The sequence below is a fragment of the Cryptomeria japonica genome, chromosome 10 (assembly GCF_030272615.1).
Source record: "Cryptomeria japonica chromosome 10, Sugi_1.0, whole genome shotgun sequence".
NCBI classification, from domain to species: domain Eukaryota; kingdom Viridiplantae; phylum Streptophyta; class Pinopsida; order Cupressales; family Cupressaceae; genus Cryptomeria; species Cryptomeria japonica.
In genome coordinates, this window is record NC_081414.1 from 531,881,708 (window position 1) to 531,899,015 (window position 17,308).

Genomic DNA, 17,308 nt, shown 5'->3' on the forward strand with positions numbered 1-17,308 from the left:
TCCTCTGTGTTATAAGCTTAACCGCTTGAGGAAAAGATCCCAGTCTAATGATGAAGAGGGAAGGTCCAAAGTTCAACAGAGATAATTTTAGTATATGGAAAGACAGAATGAAGATATACACTAGAAGCTTGGGTGCTCAACACTAGAGCTATGTTGAGAATGCTTATTTTGCTGCTATCGGTACTCTCACCGATGACCAAAAGAGAGAGATGCAAGAGAATGGGCAAGTCATGGAAGCCCTAATTAGTAGTTTATCTGACATTGAGTTTATTGATGTCCAAGATAAAGTAAATCCCAAAGAAGTATGGGATACTCTTGAAAATATCTATGGTGGTGATGAGCATGTAAAACAAGCTAAGGAAGAAAGCCTTAGAGGGAAGTTTGAAGACATGCGGATGGTTGAAGGTGAGACCATTCAATAGTATGGAATAAGAATCAAAACTATTGTCGGAGATATCAAGAGTGCAGGTGGTAAAATGGAAGATTCCATTATGGTAAGAAAAGTTTTGATATCCTTATTACCGGTCTATGTAATAAGGGTTGCTGCTATTCAGAAGTTGAGATCAATAGACAAGACTAAGGTATCCCTAGACTCCATCATTGCAAAGTTGACAACCTATGAGCTAAATAGTTTTGATGGTAGTGTTCAAAAGACTGAATCAACTTTTAAAGCTTTTGTTGTACCATCCAGAAAAGGAAAAGAAGCTAGCACTAGTGGTGAACCAAGACAAAGCAAAAAAATGGATGATGAGGAGATTCTGATGGCATTTGAAGCTCTTCTTGCTAGGAAACTTCCTAAAGGAACCGATAAATACAGAGTTAAGATCTCTTTGAAATGCTTTTCTTGTAACCAGATAGGACATATTGTTGTAAATTTTCCTAATGGTGACAACAAGGACAAACCATAAAGGGACAAGAAATTCAAAGGAGGAAACTAGAGAAACTGTTTTGTGGTAGTTGATGAAGGTGTCACAGATGAGGAGTCAGAAGATGAAGAAAATGAAGATATTATGTTTGTTGTTGTCAAGGAAGATGTGTCAGACAAGAAGGCTCTTGTCTCCCGCTTTGATAATTCCAATGAGTGGATTATTGATAGTGGTTGTTCTCACCATATGACTAGTGAGCGGAGCAATTTTCTATTCTTGGAAGAGTATGATGGTGGTGTGATTTGCTTTGGTAATGATGCACCATGTATGGTCAAAGGCAGAGGGTCCATCTCTCTGAATGGAAAGAGTAGTGTTGATAGTGTGTATTGGGTTGATGGTCTCAGACACAACCTTCTGAGTGTTGCCCAGCTGAATGATAGTGATCTAACTCTAGAATTCAAGAATGGAGTGTGCATAATCAAAGGAAAGAATGGTCAATTGGTCGCCACTAGTATGCGAACCAAAGGTAACCTATTTCAGCTGAATGCAAATGTAAGTACATGTCTTATGGCTAAATTAGATGACAGTTGGATATGGCATATGAGACTCTGTCATGTAAACTTTGATAACATTGTGAAGGCCTGTAAGATCAAAGCAATTAGAGGGTTTTCGGTATTGAGAAAACCAAAAAATACCTTGTGTAGAGAGTGTCAACTGGGGAAAATGTCTTCCTCAACCTTTAAAGGTAAACCTTTCACTGCTGACAATTTGCTTGATCTTGTGCATATTGATTTGTGTGGTCCTATGAAAACTAGGAGTGTGTAGGGTGATAGGTACTTCATGATTCTCACTGATGGCTGCTCAAGAATGACGTGGGTCACATTCTTGAAAGATAAGTGTGAAGCTTTTTTAAAGTTCAAATATTTTGGAGCATTAGTGGAGAAGGAAAGCGGTAAAAGGATCAAGTGCCTGAGAACTGATCAAGGAGGGGAATTCACTTCCGATGAATTCAACAAGTATTATGAAGAACATGGCATCAAGAGGCAACTGTCTGCCCCCCCAACTCCACAATAGAATGGCCTAGCAGAGAGGAATAATCAGACTGTGGTTGAAGCAGCAAGAACAATGCTAATTCAAGGAAAGGTTGCTCACACCTTTTGGAGAGAAGCAGTGAGTAGTGCAGTCTACACAATGAACCAGGTGTTCATCAAGAAAGGTAAGGATAAAACTCCTTCTGAGTATTGGACCAGTAAGACACCTATGGTTAGCTACTTTAGAGTGTTTGGTAGAAAATGTTACATCAAGAGGAGCGAACACCAGAGCAAATTTGATGCGAAATGTGATGAGGGAATATTCCTAGGGTATTCCACCAAGAGCAAAGCTCTCAAGTGTTTCAATAATAGGACTCAGAGAATTATGGAAAGCATCAATGTAAGATTTGATGAAACCTTTGAGAAAACTGAGGAAACCGGTAGTGAGCAAGTGGTAAATGAACTAGTTGTAACCTTCTGGGAACCGGTTGCCAGTCAACCAAGTACTAGTAATAGTGTTCCTACACCAGTAGATATAGATGTTGATAATAATGGAGATGAGGATGAAGAAGAAAATAAAGAGGAATCTATTAAGACCATTCCTCGGTATGTCAAGTTGAATCATGATCCTAAGAAGATCATAGGAGATAAGGATGCAGGAATCCTTACAAGAAGAAAGGTCAAAGAAAACTTGTATGATCTCTGAATTTGAGCCTAAATCATTCAAAGAGGCACATAAAGATGAAGACTAGATCAAGGCAATGGAAGAGGAACTTGACCAAAAAGAGAGAAATGGTACATGGTCTTTGGTACCTAGACCAGAGCATAAAAATGTCATTGGTACCAAATGGGTTTTTCAAAAATAAGCTAAATGAGGATGGCACAGTGATTAGAAACAAAGCCAGACTGGTGTGTAAAGGATATGCCCAAGAAGAAGGAGAAGACTATGGAGAAACCTTTGCTCTTGTAGCTAGATTGGAAGGAGTTTGTATGCTTCTTGCATATGCAGCTTTTAAAGGATTCAAAGTATATCAAATGGACGTAAAATCTGCATTCCTAAATGGTGTACTTGAAGAGGAGGTGTATATAGAGCAACCAGATGGGTTTGCCCTATCTGAAAACAGTGACATGGTGTGTAGGCTACATAAAGCCTTATATGGTCTAAAGCAGGCACCTAGAGCATGGTATGAACGCCTGCACTCCCATCTTATGAAGATTGGATTTGAGAGAACAAGCAAAGATAGCAATATATACTTGAAGTCTGAAGGAGATCAGATCTTGATCTATGAGGTATTTGTTGATGACATTATCTTTGGTGGAGATGACAAGATGAGTCATGAGTTTGCAGATGAGATAAAGAAAGAGTTTGAGATGTCAATCATAGGGGAGATTAAGTTCTTCATTGGACTGCAGATTCAGCAGATGAAAGATGGAATCTTTATCACTCAATCCAATTATGTCAAAGAGGTGTTAAAGACCTTTGGCATGGAAGATAGCAAACTGGTTGGTACACCAATGGTGACCGGTTGTAAACTATCCAAAGAGGATGACTCAGCATTGGCTAATGAGAAGGAATATCAATCAATGATTGGTAAGTTGCATTTTCTAGTGCATAGTAGACCAGATATTGCACATGCAGTTGGCATTACTGTAAGGTTTTAGAAAAGTCCAAGAGAATCCCACTTGGTTGCAGTCAAGCGGATTCTTAGGTATCCGAAGGGAACTATTGATTATGGATTGTGGTATCCATATAGCAAGGATTTCAACTTGAAAGTATTCATAGATGTTGATTGGGCAGGTAATGTGGATGACCGAAAGAGAACAACCGGTGGTGCATTTTTTCTCAGTGGTAGAATGGTCTCATGGATGAGTAAGAAGCTGAATTGTATCTCTCAGTCTACAGCGGAAGAAGAGTATGTTGCAGCTTTCATGAACTGCACTCAGACAATTTGGATGAAGCATGTATTAAATGACTTCAAAGTTCCCGTATCTGAACCGGTAAGTATATTTTTTGACAATACTAGTGCAATTAACATCTCCAAGAATCTGGTTTTACATTCTAGAACCAAGCACTTTGAGCTTAAGTATCATTTCTTGAGGGAAAAGGTTCAGAACAAAGAGATTGTACTGGAACATGTTTCCAATAAGGAGCAGTTAGCAAACATATTCACCAAGCCTCTCCAAAAGGCTACATTTATGTACTTAAGAGGTGAATTAGGGGTGTTGCCCCTTCAGGAGGTAAACTAAAGGTATATGCTCCACATCAGTCAAGTATTGCATAGTCAAATTTTTCTTCAAGATTGATGTGTTGAAGGATGCTACTCCTTAGGGGGAGCAACATAATGGAACAGGGAAGCTTGTGCCTCCACTTTGGCATTGTTGTCAAAGGGGGAGAAGAAGTGAAGCAAAAAGATATCTGCAGAAATTGGGGGAGAAGAAGTGAAGTGGAGAGATATCTTTGTATATTTCCATCAATGCCAAAGGGGGAGATTGTTGGCATTATGTGAACCGGTATGAGGACATGATGACATTGTATATTGTCATTGATGTCAATATGTTGAAGAAGAGAGAACTGGTATATGTGAGAACCGGTATAACATTGTGAACCGCTATATGTGCCAAAGTGAAGCAGTGTGTTTGTCCAAGGTGAACTAGCTTGTGGTTATGAGAACTGGTACATGGAAGCTTTGTATGACAATCGGCTGGTAGTCTTAACTTCAAGGTTTCCGGTTGAAGTACTTCAAGCCTGTGTGACTCAACCGGTGACTTTGTGTGATGAGTTAGCATTGTAACGAAGAACAGATCATGTTTCCATGTCAGCCTTGTGCGTGTGAAGGATCTTGCATGAAGGAGATTGTTCCTATCTACCTCAAGAATGTGTGAAGTCTGTAAACGATGAAAATGCATGATGGGTTATCAGCCACCATGAAAGCGGTGGAAAATGAATGATGGAGAATGTATTGAGATTGGTTAAAGACTGTTGCATTTAATGCAATGTGCTCAATGGTCAAGATTGAACCGTTTGAATTTCTTAACCTAACAAGTTTAGGGTTTAGGGTTTATGCTACCGACCTATCTATTTCCTATAAGGTCGATGTTGTGTTTCTTTTTGAGGTTGTTGGCAAATGTTGTGTGTGTGTATCCAAGTGAAGGGATACATGATTCTTGCCAGACCAAAGGAGAGAAGTGATACCAGCAGAGTGTAAGTGCAGAAGGTGAAGAGGAGCTAAAGCGGATCTGCATTGGCATTGAGTGTTGTTACCAGATCATTGTAATACCTATTGATCTCTAACCACTTCAACAGTTGGGAAATCCCTTAACAGGGTAGCTTTAACTGACTTACTATAAATCCTTTAACAGGGTGACTCAAAACAATTGATTTCTTGAAATCTTCTAACAAGGTAACCTTTAACAGGGTTTAACCCTTAACCAGGTATTCTAGCCATCCCTTAATCGGGCGATCCCTAACAGGATCGGTTCCTAACAAAACCTATTGTATCAGTCTTTAACTAGACAAGGCTCCTAACAAAGCGGACTTCTAAAGAGTTCAAAAACATCTTGTGGGTATTCATCCCCACTGTGGGTTTTCCCAGTTGGGTTTCCATGTGAAAAATTTGTGTCATGTGTGGTGTTATTCATGTGATGGTTTAAGTGATTTGTCTCTAAAGGTAAATCATGTTGATCTAATTGTTCATATATCTTTGATGATAGATTACTTGATCATGTACTAGGGTGAAATGGAAATGAAGTATTAGATTGTATGAAAAGATAAGTGTCAACCGGTTTATGCTTGTCTCAATTACTCTGGGTTTTGTCGGTTATACTTTGTTAAAGACCGATGTTACTGTTTGTCTGCCAAAGCACAGTGTCTACTGACAAACCAGTTTAGGATTGTGTTTTTGTCTGTATCGATTCACCCCCCCACTTTCAGTACCAGTTTGGTACTATCCATTCATCATTGAGTTATCACTTGTCAATGATGGCAAAAAAAAAATCTATTTCACTGTAAGTTAGGAAATAGGAAATCATCACAAGACAAGATAAACTTAATAATCTCAATCACAAAAGCATTCATTGCAATGATCTATCCTAAACAACACTCACTAGAGACATGAAATAAAAAACATTCAAAATTAAAGACATATGCAAACCAATAGCAGATTTGAATGCTCCTTCATGCGGCTCCATTGTTCTTCTTTCCTCTTCAAATGGTTTGGTTGTGGATCTCACCTACAAGTGCACACACACAATTGAAAGCAAGTAGACAAGATTCTTGATCAAGAGTACTAGAAGCGTAAATTCGATAGTCTGATTACCAATTAGCTTTGATTGATGAAGATCATCCAATTTATAGAAGAATTGGAGAGATGACAAGATTAGCATGATTCAATTCAAATGGAAATTGTAAATCAATTATGTCAATTATGACAAATTATGACAAATTATGCACTTTCTATGCAAAATTTGTTGATTGATAATTTATGACAAATTATGACAACTTCTATGTCAAAATTGATTGATTGTCAATTATGACAAATTTATGACAAATTGACATGTCATTTCCATGAATTTAGGAGAGAAATAGGAGGAAATTGAAATTAGGAATTAGAAAATTAAGAAATTAGAGAATGAGGAATTAGGAAATTAAGAAAAATTAGAAATTAGGTAAATTAATTAATAATTTGTCATTTATTAATTAATTCACAAAGAGGAATAATTAGCCAATTAAATGAACATTTAATTGTAATGAGAAGACTTAGGATAAATAAATAATTTATTAATCCTAAAGGAAGAAAATGACACACAAGGTTAAATGATGGAATCACGAAACCCTAGAAGACGAATTAGCAATGCGAGAATGACAATTAGGTCTTGACAAAGGATAATTGATATCGATTCGATTTGATTTTGGATTGATAAATGACCAATGTGATAAATGATTTGATTGAGAAAATGCGCCAATTGACGAGGAACAATGACAAATTGATCCAAATTGACATAATTGAGACAGACAATGATCGATGACAAATTAATCGCCAAATGACAAAATTAACAAGAGGACAAGGATTGATGACAAAATAGATTGCAAGACGACAGGTTTGAAAATGACCACTATTGATGACAAATCGATCGCAAAATGACAAGATCGAACATGACAACGACCGATGACAAATCGATTGTTAAACGACAAGATTGAAAATGATAAAGATTGATGATAAATCGATCACCAGATGACAAGATTGATAAGAGGACAAGAATTGATGACAAATTGATCGCAAGATTGACAGGAGGACAAAACCCTAATTAGGATTGACAATGTCCAAAATGATGACAAATAAGCACGCACATTGATGCAATAGGATAAGATCGATTAAAATCATGACTGGATAGTGTTGTTGACAAGACCAAATTCGAAAGCAAGATAGATGAAGAATGTAGAAGAATGACTCAATGTTCGCAAATGATAAAAACCAAGTATGAATCATAGGAGAAATGTTAATGCGACGCAAAAACCTAAAATGAGGCAATGCGCAAATGTTAAAGTATGACTTCGCAAGCGTTGACCATTTTTAGGTGTCTACATTTTGCCCCTCTTTGAGACAATGCGATTTTAAGCATTGTTTCAAAGAACAATAATGAAAATGCCCCAGACAATGATAATGACATATGCATGCCCCCTCGAGGAATTGGCCGGAAACATGTAGAAAAGAGGCCAATTGATCGATAAAAATGATAGGATTGAATAGACTGACAATCGGAGATCGGATGCATGAAGGACCAGCAATTAATTGTGCAAAAGACCACAACCAACATAAGATGGAGAGGGTGCACGTCCATCCATGTACTGACAAAGATCTATAAATGAGACCAAGAGAGGGAAAATTGCTCATTTGCACTAGCCAAGGAGGAGAATTTGTTGCTCTGGACAAGGACACTTGTAGAGAGATGGCAAACATTCCAATGGCGGATCACCTCGGGGAACGTGTATACACATTCAGACAATCGGATGATGCAGGAGCAGCGGTATGGATCTCAAATACCCATGTTTTCAATTTCATGAATTTTGATTTCTTGCCGGACATTGCGGGGCCCATAGGGGATGCCGAAAAGGACTCCTGCACTTGTGTAGGGCGAATCCTGCGCTTGTGTGGGGCCTTCTACGCTTGTGTAGGGAGACACAAGCGTAGGTTACCTGACACAGGCGCAGGTTACCTTACACAGGCGCAATTGTGCAATGCAAACCCTAATTTTGGTCAAAATGACATGCAAATGATCCGAAAAAGGGGAATAAGGGTTGGATATGTCAAATTAGATGAAAAACACCCTGATTAGACATGAAAATGAGGAAATGCAACCCATAGGAGAAAACCCTAAAACTGACAAAATTTGCCCCAATTGTGATGCAGAGTTGATAGTATCCGTTGATCACACGGGAAAACCGACCAGATTGCTTCATGCTATGACATAGACTCAGGAACATAGAGAGAGATACCTTAGCAGGACTTGGGATATACTATGTCACATTCATGCCCAAGATTAGGGCAAACACAGGACTGCTTACCGCATTGGCAGAGTGATGGCATTCAGAGACTTCCTCATTCCATCTGGCGACTGGAGAGGCGACGATGACACTGGAGGATGTATGGCGTATCCTCCGCATTCTGATTCATGGAGAGATGATAGAGTATGACCCAGTGATAGGGAGAGACGCATTGTGCAGATTGTTTATGTGCGACGCAGATGATCTGGATATCGTCGAGAGAGAGATTGGCTAGGAGACTATGGCATCAGAGTATGATCGACGATACGTGGTGATAGCCGTGGTGATAGCATGCCTACTAGCAGGGGACAGATGAGGACATGGATTCCCTATTGGATGGGGAAGAGTGCTAGAACAGATGGCGATAGAGGGGACAGTGTATGCATGGGGACCATGTGTACTGGCTATGCTCTATTTTCAGTTGCATCAGATAGCATATCAGGGAGTTCAGACTTGGAGTTGTGGAGTCACACTGCTACAGGTATGGGCATTTGAGCACATAGCCATATGTCAACCGATCACAGATAGACAGGTAGTACCACATCGACCATATATGTACTGCTATGGGGGAGCACTGAGATAGGGTCCTTTTGGATACATACTATATTGGCGACATGAGTTAGACCGACTGAGAGAGTTCATATGGAGGCCATATCGTGATTGCCTAGGATGGTCAGATGACAGTGAGGAGTTACCGTATTGTAGACAGGAGAGGTACTTGATTGGGCAACCAGTGAATCACCAGAGAGTGATTGAGTTGTACCTGCCAGAGAGAGTCAGATGACAGTTTGGAGAGAGGCAGGATGTACCTAGGAGGACTGCGCACTTTGCCCGATCTCATAGAGAGACGAGTCAGTGGGGGAGTATGATTCAGCCACACACAGCATATGCGGACTTCTCACAGCTACAGCAGAGACAGTGGGATTGGAGATTAGATGTGGTGGATGCTAGGATGACAGAGGAGTATGATAGATGGTTTGCATGACGGCGGCCAGTGCCATTGACAGATCTGGATATTCCAGTGCCGAGGAGACAGGAGGACTTCCCACTCACAGGAGAGGAGGAGGGAGATGATGAGGACGAGGAGGAGGATGAGGGCGGGGACAAGGATGAGGGGGATGATGAGGATGAAGACGAGGATGAGGATGATGGGGATGATGAGGATAGAGATGAGGATGGTGGGGATGACGAGGATGAGCCAGATTCAGGCGAGCATGAGGTATTGCAGGATATACCCATAGAGCCGGAGACAGCTAGGACAGAGGAGATGGAGATGTGCAGGGCTATCATAGCGAGTCAGCAGGATCACATTGCGACTTTAGAGAGACAGCAGGATCAGTTCAGAGCAGAGATATCCAGACTCACAGCAGCTCGAGATGCAGCGATTGCTCAGGCATAGCGAGAGGAACAGAGAGTCACTGAGTATATTGGGTCGATTTGGGATGCCAGTGTACGGGAGCTAGGATAAATGTTGGTAGAGACCGGAGAGGAGATACGCCATTGGAGGACACTATATGAGAGTGCAGTTCCACCAGAGCAGAGAGCACCTTCATATCGGGTACGATCGAGGACAGAGAGCAGGGCAGGCTCTCGGAGGTCATTGAGCAGCATGGGGGTGAGTGGACTGATGAGACCACCATAGCCAGGACCAAGAGGGACATCATCTGCAAGACCTTGCAAGGATGAGGAGGACCGACGGAGCACCCAGTGACAGAGGTACGTGCTCCTTAGACAGACAGTAGACATTATGTAGTTTGACATTTTGTAGTCAGCCTGCGGGCCATACTTAGGACAGACAGCCCGATTTTGTACTCCTATATTATTGTGACAGATGATATGATATGCATCGATATGATGAGATGCAGATGACTTACGTGATTTTCCATGTATGGATGGCTTATGCACTGTTTATGTACCATTGTGGAATATGTATGGATATGTGTTTGTTTATGTGTTTTTGATGCATTTATAATATGAAATGGATAAAATGCTTGATATGATGCTTAATGTAATGCAAATGTACTAACCAAATGGATGCAGGATGCAGCATGTATGTGCGGGGAAATCGGAGCACTAGACCGAACTGACTATCCGAACTGATGGAAGAAATGTTAGTAAGAAGAAAATGAGACGGAGGACAGTTAAAGATGAAGAAAAACTTGCTTTCAGTAATGCACTTTGTAGGTGAGAATCTTTATTTTTATATAGCAAAATGGATGCGTAGCATCATGGCATTGAAGGCTAGAGCTGAAATGCAACCCATTGTGCAAAAGACAGACACATCATAAACAACAATCACAATCAAAAAGAAAAGGACCATGATCCATCCCGGTCACTCTAAATCACTCAGTGACATCATCGAGCAACATAGGAACATGACCGAAGCCAAAGATAAATCAATAAAAAGATAAGATGCACAAATTCCAACAAATCAAACAAACATCTTGATCTTCATTGTCAAAAGTTGAAAGCGTTGATAGGACAATCATGTTGTCTGGTTTCAGGACATGCGGTACCCCATCTAAGACAGGACATAGTCTGGTTTCGAGTATACCACACCCTGTATAAGACCCATGATAGTGGTGACAAGGACAAATGATTTTGACGGTGATGTTCGATTGATAAGACAATTTTGATCAGTTTGAATGTCTGGTCTGAATGAAAAAGTTCATCTGTTAAAGCGTGATTTCATTAAAGCACAGCGTTTAATTGCGAGTGTCGTTGAATGGATGCTCGGGGATCTGTCTGATGCACAGAGGGGTTATTTATGGCAAAATGCTTGTTTTTGGATTTTAATGTTTTGAAAAAAAAATTGTTCATTTTTTCAGGACTTTATTCAATTTTTTTTGAAGATTTTTTCAGGACATTTTTCGATTTTTTTGATCTTTTTTCAGGACATTTTTCAATTTTTAAGATCTTTTTCCAGGACATTTTTCAATTTTTAAAAGATTTTTTCAGGACATTTTTCAATTTTTAAAAGATTTTTTTCAGGACATTTTTAAATGCAAAAGTTCCAGTGATCGATCATGACAAGGGAACACACCCAATGCACATCTGAAGGACATACATAGACCGGGACCAAAACATATGGACAAGGAACTGGGGTATGTAAGACAATGATGTTGACCAATAACAGGCCTAGAATAGGACATTGGGTCAAGACAAAGATAGACATGAGAAACCGGCCGAGAAAAAGCATAGCTTAGAGGTCATGATAGATGACGGAGCAACAATCTCATTTTACACATGGCGCTTGTTTGCTAGGTTTTCACCAAGGTACTTGCCCCAAGTGCCTATTTGCCAGGTTTTCACTAGAGGGCGAATCATTTTTCTTTACTTTTTGCTCTTTTTCTTTTTTCTCTTTTTTCACCTTTTTTTTTTTTTTTTTTTTTTGTATTTTTCATTTTTTTGATTTTTTTTGTATTTTTCATTTTTTTTATTTTTTTTGTATTTTTTCAGGATCATATTTGAAGAAGTACTAATAGAAAATTATGCCCAGTACTTGCGAAGATGCATGTTGTTTATAGGATCGGACAGAGGTTCACCTTCTGGGGTAGCAAGCTGATATGCCCCCGAGCCATATGCTGCAGTTACTATGAAAGGACCAACCCAATTAGGTTCAAACTTACCTTTGATGATGTCAGTAGACTGGGCATTCTTAGGGTTTGCCTTTAAAACTAGGTCTCCCACTTTGAAGTGTCGCCCTTTGACCTTCTTATTATAAGAGCGATAGAGGCGGTTTTGATATGCTTGCAAATGTGTCAGAGCTGTCTGACATTTCTCATCTAACATCTCAAGCTGATGCAGCCTAGAGACTCTATGTGTCTTGTCATCAATCAGATGTTGCAAGGAAACACGCAAGGAAGGAATCTCCACCTCCAAAGGTAAAATAGCTTCCGCACCATACACCAAGGAATAGGGTGTTGCGCTAGTAGGTGTGCGGATAGAAGTGCGATAGGCCCATAGTGGTGGATTCAACTGAACATGCCAATCTCGACCAGCATCATTGACAACCTTTTTCAGGATCTTGATAATGGTTTTATTTGATGCCTCGGCTTGACCATTCCCCTGTGGATAGTATGGACTGGAGAAACGGTGTTGGATATGAAATTTTTCACAAAGTTCTTTGACATCTTTATTCTTGAAGGGACGACCATTATTTGTGACTATGGCAAGGGGAACTCCATACCGGCATATGATATAATTCAGCAAGAATTTTGAAATTTGGACACCCGTGAAATAGGTCATGGGGATAGCCTCGATCCATTTTGTAAAATACTCTGTAGCTGTAATGATGAACTTGTGTCCATTTGCAGATGTCGGGTGAATCTTGCCAATAAGATCCAATCCCCATTGAGAAAAAGGCCACGGAGATATGATAGAATGAAGCTCTTGGGCTGGTGCATGAATGTAGTTTCCATGAATCTGGCATTTGTAGCACTTCTTAACAAAATCATGAACATCTTTTTCCAGAGTGGGCCAATAATACCCAGCACGAATCAACTTTTTGGCTAAGCTTAGACCATTGAAATGGCCCCCACATATACCATTGTGAACCTCGTGTAAAGCCGTTTGTGCTTCATTAGAATTCAAACACCTGAGGAGGGTATGGTCAAAGGAACGGCGGTAAAGGGTGTTGGTGATGATGACATATTTGGTTGTCTGTCGGATAAAGGCTCGGCGTTGGTTAGCGGAAAGGTTGGGTGGTAAGGTTTGGGATTTTAAATATTGATAGAAGTCATTGTACCATGGGGATTTGGGACCAACAAGAATGCACATCACATCCGCTGTCGGAATGTCAAAAGAAGGAACCAGCAATTGTTCAACTAAAAATTCACATTTGTCCATATTGTTTGGCATATTCAACATTGAGGCAATCGTAGCCATCGCATATGCCGACTTGTTTTGCATTCTTGGAACTTGATTGAAATGGATAGCCGTGAATTTGGTCTTGAAGAAATCTACCATATGCTTATAGGGAATAAGCTTTTCATCTTTTGTTTCGTAGTCATCATTCACTTGTCGGATGACTAATTGAGAATCTCCATAGACTTGCAAATGCTTGATGTTCCAGTGGACTGTTACTCGGAGTCCTATAACTAGTGCTTCATACTCTGCAATGTTATTGGTACAGTGGAAAGTTATTCTGTAAGACTTTGGAATAGCATCACCTTGAGGGGTGACAAACAAGATGCCTGCTCCGGACCCGAACTTGGTATGGGACCCATCAAAGTATAACTTCCATTCATTAGAAGATGTGAAAGCAAAGACTGATTCATCTGGAAAATTGATCAACATGGGATGATCATCAGAAATAGGAGCCTCTACAAGTTGATCTGCTATGACTTGTCCTTTTATGGCCTTTCGCTCCATATACTCAATGTCAAATTCACTGAGAATCATGACCCATTTTGCTAGGCGACCCGTCAAAGCTGCTCGGCTAAGCAAATATTTTAAGGGATCAATTTTTGCAACCAACAATGTTTGGTGGCTCAGCATATAATGTCGGAGTTTCTGCATTGCAAATACCACTGCTAAGCATGCCCTTTCAATAGTTGAATAATTTAGCTCATAGCCTACCAGTGTCCGACTGATATAGTAAATAGCTCACTCTTTTCCGTTCTCATCTTGTTGGGCCAAGAGAACTCCTAATGCCATTTCAGTGGTAGAAATATATAATAAAAATGGCTTTCCATCTATCGGAGGCATTAGAATAGGTGGCGACAACAAATATTCTTTAAGAGCTTGAAAAGCTGCTTGACATTGCTCAGTCCATTTGAAAGCGACACCTTTATGCAATAGATGCTGGAATGGATGACATTTGTCGGCCAACTGAGCTATGAAGTGGCGGATTGACTGGAGCTTTCCTTGCAGACTTCTTAATTGCCGGAGATTTGAAGGTGGAGGCATATCCATTATTGCTTTGACTTTGGCAGGGTCGACCTCAATGCCTTAGTGAGAAACAATGTATCCTAGTAACTTTCCAGCTATGACACCAAATACACACTTCTTTGGATTGAGCCTGAGTTTGTAGGTCTCCATTCGGTCAAAGATTGGGCCCAAGATGGTTAGATGACTATCTCGAGTGACAGATTTGCATAACAAGTCATCAACATAGTCCTCCATCAAAGTGTGCATGAAATCATGAAAAATGGTCGTCATTGCTCTTTGATATGTTGCGCCTGCATTTTTAAGACCGAAGGGCATCACATTCCAACTGTAGGTACCCCAAGCACAGGTGAATACTGTCTTATGCTGATCTTCAGGAGCAATGCGAATTTGGTTATAGCCGGAGAAACCATCCATTAATGAAAGCATCTCATATCCAGCCGTTATGTCCACTATGATGTCTATGTTTGGCAATAGAAAATCATCTTTAGGGCATGCTTTATTGAGATCCCTAAAATCTGTGCAGATTTTGATGCCCCCAGTTACTTTGCTAACTGGTACTAAATTTGAAATCCATTCTGCATAATCAACGGGTCTAATGAAGCCCACATCTAGCAATTTTTTTAGTTCCACTTTGACCAAAAGAGCCACCTAAGGATGCATCTTTCTAAGTTTCTACTTGACAGGCTTAGCATCAGGTTTTAGTGGTAAATGATGAAGAACCAATTCTGGATCAAGGCTAGGCATATCTGCATAGGACCATGCAAAGTTGGTCTTCTTCTCAAGAAAGAAATTGACAAAATCTACTTTTTCCTGTTGTGAGAGAGAAGCGGCAAAATGAATGACCTTAGGGTTGTCAAGTGTACCCAAATTGATTTCCTCGGTCATTTCCACAAGTAATGTTGATTTGTCCTGACTTGATAGGGGTGTGTCCACTCTTCCACCTTTGGGCGCCTCAGAGAGGTTTTCACCTGCAGGTACATCTTTTATTTTGACTTTTGTATGATCAAAGAGTGCCTTACTATTTTCACCCAAAGATCTATTCTTTTGATTTTTTACTATTTCTTTTCTTTTTTCATTTTGATGACTGGAAGAGGGAGTTGACTCCCCAAAATATGCTGTGGAATCCAGGTCAATAGCAAATCCTGCCTTATGATCACCTTGTGGTATGCCTTCCCGTAGTCCAAAGAATTCTGCAATTGCTTCGTCATTTTGAAAACAGTCCAATGTGAGCGGTTCTTGTTGGTCATGTTGGATAAGCTGGGGATAAATGAGGGGCATGTCATCATCAGTTGTAAGGAGAGAGAGGGCTGATATGGTAAAGATATGAACATCTGTAGTGTCACTATCCGAACTACTTGTATCAGATTCGGAGCTTGGATCCCAAAATTTCTCTATCCAAGCATGAGGACAGGTTTTAGGAAGAGGAGTTATTTCATGTTTGTCTTCCATAGGCAAATTATCAGGGTCAATGAAAATATTGTCGAGGGCATAGGAGCTAGAAGAAAAAGAACTCCACTCCCATTCATTGGAATCAGTTTTGGGTCGGGTATCCTCAGGTGTTATTTCATCATCAGAATCATGCCCTTTTCGACATGTGGGCACTTTGGTAGATGTGGATCCAATTCACAACGGTACAAAACCTAACCCTAAAGTTGGAGGTCATCTCTTGGGTATGACAGGTTCTAGCCTTCCATTGTTGTTAAGACCTAAGCCACTGCAGCCATCATATCCTTTCTTTTGCAGCATAGTAAATCCTTTGCCATATCGTTCCACTAGCAATCTGATAGGTGGGGTTTCAGTTGGATCTTTATAAAGCCAATCTATGACATCATCATCTACAGTTTCTTTGTCAAGTTCACCCCATCTTGTAAATGTAGTGGGAGGCTGATATTGAATAATGACCTTGGGTTCCTTTTGCAATAAATGTGGTTTTCCATATGATTTTGGAGATATTGGCAAATTCTCGATGAGGAATGTCTGACCCATTGAATATTCTCCACATCCTTGGTCTTGTATCTTCAATTTTCCTTTGACAGCATCTAACAATTGATTAGGATCCACATAGCTATGTGATTTGGCCTCTCCGTTGACTAGGACTTGCTACTGAGGGGTATCCTTTAGCGTAGCACAAAATTGGAATGGATTAGGATCTCCCGGAATGGTTATCTTAGTTCCATTATAAGGATATTTTAAACATTGATGATAGGTGGATGGAACCACTTTCATTGCATGAATCCATGGACGGCTCAGGATCATATTATAAGGGAGATCAAGGTCGAGGACTTGCAGGAAAGTGTTTTTTGTCACTGGACCAACTCTGATAGGCAATGTAATTATCCCTTTGGATGGGCGCTCAGCATCATCATAGGCTTTAATTGTTATTCTTTTAGAAGCATCAATGTCATTTTCTGTATATCCAAGGCCAATGACCACTCTCAAGGTACAAATATTAAGACTTGCTCCGCCATCTATCAAGACTCGTCGGATTTTGCAGTTATGAACAAAGACTTCAAGGTGTAAAGGATCATTGTGAGGGAGCTTATCAGGTGAGATATAATTGTCAGAAAATGTGACATTTTGGGAAACGGCTAAATGTCCAATCCGGGCTTGAAACTGGTCAACATCAATATCTGTCAGAATAGTGGACTCAATTAAAGCTTTATCTAGGACTGCACGATGCATGGGAGACATTTTTAGTAACTCAAGGATTGATATTTGTGCAGGTGTCTTTCCTAGGTGATCCAAAAGATTATACTGACTTGCAGGAGTTGGCTTGGGAGGAGCTGCAGGAGCTCCTTTCAGGACTATCTTGGATCGATGAGTGGTGACTGCACAAGAAGGATCTTGTCCCTTTATTCTCAGGGTAGAAACATACTCAGTTGATGCGCAAAAACAATTAATGACATTATTATAACCAGAACTTGCATAATTGGCCGTTTGGGCAGAGTTGGAAGAAGACGCTTTACCCTTGTCATGAT